This window comes from Vigna umbellata, chromosome 1, assembly GCF_029865625.1.
Source record: "Vigna umbellata cultivar VRB3 chromosome 1, Vumbellata_1.0, whole genome shotgun sequence".
In the NCBI taxonomy this organism is placed as follows: Eukaryota; Viridiplantae; Streptophyta; class Magnoliopsida; order Fabales; family Fabaceae; genus Vigna; species Vigna umbellata.
This window is the reverse complement of record NC_142165.1, coordinates 66,540,766-66,548,947: the sequence shown is the minus strand read 5'-3', so window position 1 is coordinate 66,548,947 and position 8,182 is coordinate 66,540,766. Positions and strand designations below refer to the sequence as shown.

The 8,182-nt window shown below is 40.3% G+C and overlaps 1 pseudogene; it reads right to left on the bottom strand.

The window, feature by feature from the left end:
- Positions 1-2,442: 2,442 nt before the first annotated feature.
- On the bottom strand, positions 2,443-4,183 carry LOC148206116 (uncharacterized; annotated as a pseudogene).
- Between the last annotated feature and the right edge of the window lie 3,999 nt (positions 4,184-8,182).

Here is an 8,182-nt window from a genome sequence, read left to right as displayed (position 1 = left end):
TATCGCCGGTTCCTCCGTCTCCGATCTCCCTCTCGACTCTTTGTCGGTTGTCATTCACGGAACTATCATTGGAGCTCCCTTCCGCCTGATCGCCTTGTTTCCCCAACATCTTCATGATTTGTTGTAAGTCCCGCCTTACCGCTACCGATTCCGCCTTCATCCCTTCCATCGTTATCTCAATCGCTTCCAATCTCGCCTCAGTTGCACTCTCCATTTCTCGGAGCGTCACCCTCCCCCAAATCTGGAATCCGACAGGTCGGACCAAATTGTTAGGTTTCCAATCAATGAAACCTAAGGATTGAAACGCACTAACACTCGACTGAACCTGAATAACATCCACTCTTCTTATTCACTGTAAGAAAGTCATGTACAAGGTAGCTATGGGAGCCTAACCTCCCCCACAGGAATAATGTTTCCTGTACAAAGAATGTAAGTAATCAAAAGTCCTCTTCAACAGATAACTACTTCCTTTATATACAAGTTTATCCCTCGCCTTTTCTAACTGTTAAGACAGTTAGAGTAACTAACTCTATTAACTCTTCCTTCTCCTCTCATAGACTCTCAGCCTCCTATCAAAGGTAATCTATTAATCAAGTAGCACTGAGAATAGCTTCCCCCAAAATCTTTTTGGAACATTATTTTGAAAAAGAAGTTGTTACGGTATAAGGTAGGGGGTAATAATAAGGTTTGGAAAGCATATGAGACAGAGAACGAAGGTAGGAGGGAAGTGAGGCCGAACGGTATTGACCGTAAAGGCCGAACGGTGACCGAATGGTGGAAGGTGTGGAGAGGTCTAGCCGAACGGTGGAAGGTGATGAAGAGCTGGAGCCGAACGGTAGGAGACAGGGGGCGCCAAACGGTAGGAGGCAAGGGGAAGCAAGCCGAACGGTGGAAGGCGGGGAGAGGTCAAGCCGAACGGTGGAAGGCATGGAAAGGTCAGGCCGAACGGTGGAAAGCATGGAAAGGTCAGGCCGAACGGTGGAAGGCGGTGAAGAACTGGAGTCGAGCGGTAGGATGCAGGAGAAGCAAAAGCCGAACGGGAGCTGGACCCGATCGGTTGAAGAGTGACTATTCTAACTGGGACAACAGTTAGGATAGGCGAGAAATATTTAGAAATAATTATAGTAAATAAGAATATATCTTAGGGAAATATTTTATATTCATATTTTATTATAGGGAAAGATTTTATTCTAGGGAAATATTTTATTTAGGAAATAATTAGTATAAATAGAGGAAGAGTCTAGGGTTAAAGGTATGCTTTTGATTATTGAGTTTTGTTGACAGGCGGCTATGCGTCCTGTGAGGGAGGTTATGCTCTAAAGTAATTGAAGGAGGTTATGCTCCCAAATATTGTTTACTTTTGTTTATTCAAATATTACCATCAATAAAAGAGATTCATTCGTCTGTTATCATTCGTTCATTGTCTTTTCTACCTATTGTGATCGTGTTTAATTACGTCTCCGACTCAGATACGTAACATAAGGGCCCATTTTTCCTTTCTGCAATCCCATTTTGTTAGGGTGTTTTTACACATGAGGATTCATGGATTATTCCTTCCTTTTGACAAAAAGAATTTAGAGTATGATTGAAGTAATCTTTAACATTATTAGACCTAATTATTTTTATATTAAACCCAAATTGATTTTTAATCATTCAAACAAACAATAGAAAAATAGAGTTGACCTCAGATTACACACTTGTGTTTGGCAAGCTCACACACCTCACAACGAAGATCTTCCATATTTAAATTTTTAAACAAGGAAGGAAATATTAACTTTATGACCCGAAATGAATGACGTCCCAAACGACAATGAAACAATTGGATTTTTTCTTTGTAGGCCATTGAGGATTTAGATATTAGAGAGTGAATCTCAATGGGCAGACTCAAATCTTCCATGTAGTAATGGCCATTCCATTATCTAGCATGTCCAATCGTCCTCCCTAACTTCTTGTCCTGCAATATACAAGAGTTGCTATGAAAAACTACATTACATAAGAGGTCCTATGTAAGTTTTTGTAAAAATATCATACTTGTGGATAATTTAGGAACATGAAGAACATTTTTTAGTATTATGGTTGGGGTTATTTGGACATCTCCTTGTCCAGCTGCAGTTATGAGGATTCCATCAGCTATAGAAATTTTCTTGTTGCTGCAACATGGGGAATGGTGTCATATGGTCTGTGGCTCCAAAGTCTAGTATCCAATAATGGGTAAATGGGGTATTTGAGACATTAAATCCACAAGAATATGGGAACTTACCAGTGTATGTCAATGAACACTTACATGTGGGATTTTCCAATGTACTAAGAAAGGACCTTACTCTTTCTAACTCCTCATGGTTGAGTTGGACAGATCCTTGACTTTCAGGACCAGTAGCAAGATGAGCTTGGCCCCCTCCTTTAGTGATCTCATCAACGTCTCCCCTCCAACCTATCCAAACAATCATACATTCCATGTTTCACTTCATTATCAACTTTAAACTCAGCATCATAGTGCAACATGGGATTTAGGTAATAGCGAACAACATGCAATGTGGCCTATATAATTGGTTGTCCCAGCTATGATCGATTATTTGTGAAAGGGGAGTATAGCTGGGTTTTCATCTGAATCCACCATGCGCAACACCTTAATGAGGGGAAGAGCGCCCCTAGGCAATTCAAAATATTTTTCCAAAATTCCTTATCCAATATCAAATTTCAACAAACCCTCAATCTCTAGTCTTTATCAATTGACTAGATTGCCACTCCTTTGATGTGAACATCCTAATCCATGACCCTTTATTTTCATTCAAGCATCCCAAAGTCAAATAAGAATTGAAAAAATGAGTATTGGCCGGTCTTATCAAATTTATCCCATTAGTAAATTTGTGCAATAAGGAAATAAGACTTGTTCTTGAATAGACGTAGGTTGTGATTTTCTTACCATTGGCTATTGTATCATGGAGTGGAATTTTCTTAAAATTTTCCAACATCAAATCAACACAATGGGCTGCACAATGTTCCAATATATAACTTTTGTCTCTTTTGCATTAACAATTCTCCAGTTGCCTTGTAATTTATTGCATTATCAGTTACAATTTGGATCACATTCTCTTCCACAACCTCCTCAACAACATCATCCATCATCTTATAAATTTTTGTAGTCGTCATGCATCAATAGACTTCAAAAAGACAGTCCCCTTTGGACTATTAACAAAGAAATTAAGTATAGTCCTTCTCCTCCTATCAGTCCATCCATCTGTCATTATTGTGCATCCATTTTTTTTCCAAAATAGTTTATGTTCTTCCAATATCAGATTGGTCTTTTCAACCTGCTGCTTCAAATATTTCATCCTAATCTCATGGTAGGATGGTGGCTTAAATCCGGTCCCATGTTTGGCGATCAACTCAAGCATCCTCCTAAACTCTTCACTCTTAGCTACTACATTAAATGGAACATAATTGTTGTAGAAAAATAAAGCAATTTCTTGACTCGCATCCTCCATCTCACTTTTTTTAAAATGGAATTGATAGTAGTTTTCTCGAAAACACTTGATGACTCCTCACTCTGTTCTTCACGTGGTCTTTTTCTACCATATTCTGAATCACCCAACAACCATCCCCTTCAAATTCTCTAGATATTTATTTTTTAATCAAATTTTGTTGCAACACGGAAACCACACCCAACATTGATTTTCTAACATCTACCAGGTCTGTTTTTTAATAAAAGTGGACCGGGTCACTTTCTTAATAAAACATGGACCGGGTCACTCTTTCTTAATATAACAGGGATGTCAAACCCTAACATAATAGCACCAGAAAGATGGACACAACGCACTAGGAAAATCGACACGGCCAACGATCCAACAAACCTCAGAAGTCAACTTCCGATCTGACCTCTGCGTCATCTCGCTTTGGGGGCCATACTCACAGGATGGTGTGAGTTCGTGATCTTAATTGCAATTTTAACAACATTGATAATGATTGAAGACAATATTTGATATTGTTGCTGATGAGATATTACATTATAAATTTCATAATTTGCCTTTGGCAGAGAATTTCTGAACATTGGAGAGAATAAAATCAAAGGTTTCTAAATCAAGTTCTCTCTGATTCGAAGGAAGAAAGGGATTAAAGCTTCAAAGAATATATTTGATGGTAAAAAAACTTCAAGCGAAGATTTGAAGATCAACTTAAAAAGATTATCAAAACCTTCCTTATGAAGATGCTGATGAAGAATCAAATCTCTCAGAATCAACAAAACTCCAACGATCATCTTTTTAATAGCTATAAAATGGATGACAGGATGATCAACAGAGAGAAGAAAAACATATAACAAAAGAACGAGAGATTATTGTCAAATGAAATTACATAGTGAAAGTAATACGAAAAGACTAAATGTACAACATCAATCATCATAGGTTCGATTGTGAAAAAGGGAGTGATAAACCATTGTAATATTCTTCACATTGTGAAGTTTAGCCTTGTGAGTTCTATTCGTACTCTTTTTCTTTGAGAGTAATAATTCCCTTTATTCTATTGAGAATTCTTGACCTCAAGGTGAGATTAAGAAGGTTATCTGGAAAGATTGTACTCACTTGGGGAGGTTGATACTCGTATTACCTAGAGGTTGAAACTCATTTCCTAGAGAGGTTTATACTTATAACCTTGAGAGGTTTGTGTACTTATTTTATAATCAATTTTACTAGATTAGTGGAACCTTTTAAGCAGGATGCTTGAGGAGAACTAGATATATTCCATGAGTTTAGGTGAACTGCTATAAAATCTATTTTTAGCTTGATTTGTTTGCTATTGAAGTATTTCAATTATTTCGTGCAAAAAGAGTCTAGACTCTGTTCAATCCCCCCTTTCTAGAGCCAACTACATCAACACTAGCACCTCGAATTTCAATAGTTATTTAAATTGAAAATTTCTTTTTTTTTAATGACCTTAGCCATTTTTTCACCTTAGGGGGACTATACACATATGAAAAAAGACTATTGAGAACCCTTACCTGCCAGGTTACTTGAAGGATAAGCCTCAAGCTCTTGCTCTTGTGCTGGCCCAACCAAGATCTTCATAGGATACAGCATTGAAATTTGAGATACCATATGTTGTTGCCTCCTCCTCAACATCTTTTGAAGTTTTCTCATATGAACATAACCATTTTCATCATACAAAAATCTACTTGATTCCTATAAATAAAAAAATAAAAAAGCATCATTAGTTTTATATAATAACACCTGTAAATACAAACACTAATTAATTCCTTTGCGTCAAAACAAGAAATAATGTTGTTATTTAGATTCAAATATACAAATTCATCAATATCATTTGTTACATGGAGTAAGAGAAAAAAGAGATTTATAGCACATTTGAAAGAAAACAAGGAATCAATTTGTGAAGATTACGCACAAGAGAAACTAAGAAAGGTATACTCTATTCAACTAAAAATAATAATAGGTTTCTTGGAACAAGAAACCCAAAACTCACACCAGAAGACACCTAACACACTCTCTCTGACACAAAGAAACATAGAACAGTCTGTATTATTATTCTTGGTAACAAAGAATACAGCTCGTACACTTCCAAGGGAGCCTTCTCCCTTCACACGGGATGCAATGGTCCTATCCCTAAGATACAACAAAACATGTTTGTCCCAAGACACTCCATTCCCCTTTCAAAACTAACCCCTAAGACAACAACCAACCTCCTAACGGCTCCTAAAACCCCCCTAATGTCTTTGTCTTATTTTTAACTCCTTTCCTTCTTTCATAAACTCTCTAAGTCCTATCATTACTCATTGGCCTTTGAACAACCTTGTCTTCAAGGTGGAAATCTGGGAATTGCTCCCTCATTGTCACCTCATCCTCCCAAGTTGCAGCTTTCAATCCTCCTTCTTGCCATTCAATGAGCACGTGCGGCTTTGTTCTTCTATCCAGCACTTTGAGGGGTCAAGAGACTAGCCCTCCACCTTGTAGATCCTCCAGTAGCTCTCTTTCTACTTGTTGGATCCCCACTGCCAATTTAAGTTGTGACACATGCAAAACAGGGTATGTCCTGGTTGTATCTGGCAATTGTACCCTGAACGTTTGTTAGGGTATAAGGTGGGAGGTAATGAGAAGGAGAAGAAAGGTAGGAGGGAAGTGAAGCCGAACGGTATTGACCGTAAAGGCCGGACGGTGGACAAGGGGGAATTCTCAGACCGAACGATGACAACGGGGGCGACTAGGATGAACGGTGGGAGTCAGGAAGCGACCAGGCCAAACGGTGGGAGGCAGGGAGCAACCAGGCCAAACAGTGGGAGGTAGGGAGCGACCAGGCCGAACGGTTGGAGGCAGGGAGCGACCAGGCTGTACGGTGGGAGGCAAGGAGCAACTGGGCCGAACGGTGTGAGGCAGGGAGCGACCAGGCCGAACGGTGGGAAGCAGGGAAGGACCTGAGCCGAACAGTTGAAGAATCACCATCTTAACTGGGCAGCGGTTAGGGGGGCTAGCGCTAATTACAGTAAAAGGAGCCACAATATGAGCGAATATTCAGTATAATTTAATTAGAGTAAATAAATATATATATCCTAGGAAATATTCAATATAAGATATTTGTAATTAAGGATATATGCTACGATAATATTAGGGGGGATATTTACATTAAATATAGAGATATTTATATTAAATGCAGATATATTCTAGGGAAATATTTAGTAAGAGATGGGGTGGGAAATAATTAGTATAAATAAAGGTAGAGTCTAGGGTTAAGGGTATGCTTTTGATTATTGAGTTTTATAAAGGAGGTTATGCTCCAGGATAATTGACGGAGGTTATGCTCCCAATTATTGGTTGACTGAAGGAGGTTATGCTCTCAGTTATTGTTTACCTGTGTTTACCCAGATATTACCATCAATAAAAGAGATTCATTCGTTCAATTCCATTCTTTTATTATTATATTGCTTGTTGTGAGTGTGTGAGAGGGTGATTTCGTTACGTCTCCTACTCAGATACGTAACAATTGGTCCGACCTGCCAGAACGTCAACGGAGGGAATTGTCGGATCGAAGGAGGAGAGTGTGAGGCCAGCCGGAGCGACATAGCAGAGTGAGAAACGTGATGGAGGGGAGGATTAGTGTAGTCAAAGTCAAACTGGAGCACGTCGGGTTAAATCAGGAAAGCATGCAGGTGTACATAGGCGTCATGGAGACGAAGATGGAAGCAATCTGCAAGAATTTGCAAGAGCTGATGAGAATGATGACAGGACGAACCCATCACCTAGATGGGAAGTCAGACGGAAGTCAGGGGTCTGTCAATGGGAAAGTCAACAAAGAGGAGGGCGAGAAGGATGAAGGATCGAACAGTGGGGAAGAAGGTGGATCGAACAGTGAGAGGGGCAATGGACCAAACGGCGTTGAACACCAGGAGGAACCTTTGAATTGGAGAAGAAGGGTAGAGTTACCCGTTTTCGAAGGGAGTGATCCACTGAACTGGATCAATAGAGCGGATAAATTCTTCGAGTTAAAAGGGGTGTCTGAGGAGGAAAAGTTGTGTCTGGCGTACATCAGCATGGAGGGTAGTGCAGGATTCTGGTTTAGATTCTAGAGGGAGCAAACCGACAACCGAACATGGACGGGACTGAAGGAGGCAATAGTGGTACGGTTCGAAGGTAGCAGTCAGGGACCAGTCTTTGAGAGACTGGCGGCCATTATGCAGACAGGCTCGGTGGAGGAATACATCCAGGAATTTGACATTCTGGTGGGACAGACAAAAGGAGTGGCCAAAGCACAGCTGACGGGATACTTCATGGTAGGTTTACAGGATGGAATTTGAAAGCAAGTGTGATTGCTTTATCCATGAGAGTTGATGATAGCTATGAGGATGGCGAGGGACGTGGAGGACGTCCAAGGGGGCGTGAAGACTGGGAGCGGAAGTATGATCAAGAATCAATCTGAGACACCGAACGGTTCGGATACGCGATTGGAGCGCAGTTGCCCTAACCAGAGCCGGACGGTAACTGTTGTGGAGAGCCGAGCAGCAATCACGGAGAGTGTGGGTTCCGAACGAAAGGAAAGAAACCTGAGGAATCTGCCCTATGAGGAATATGTGAAACGGAGGGAAGAAGGAAGGTGCTTTAGATGCGGCGGTCTGTTCAGTCCTGCTCACCACTGTCCGGACAGGAGCTTGAGAGTCACGATATTGGCCGAAGACGAGGAGGGA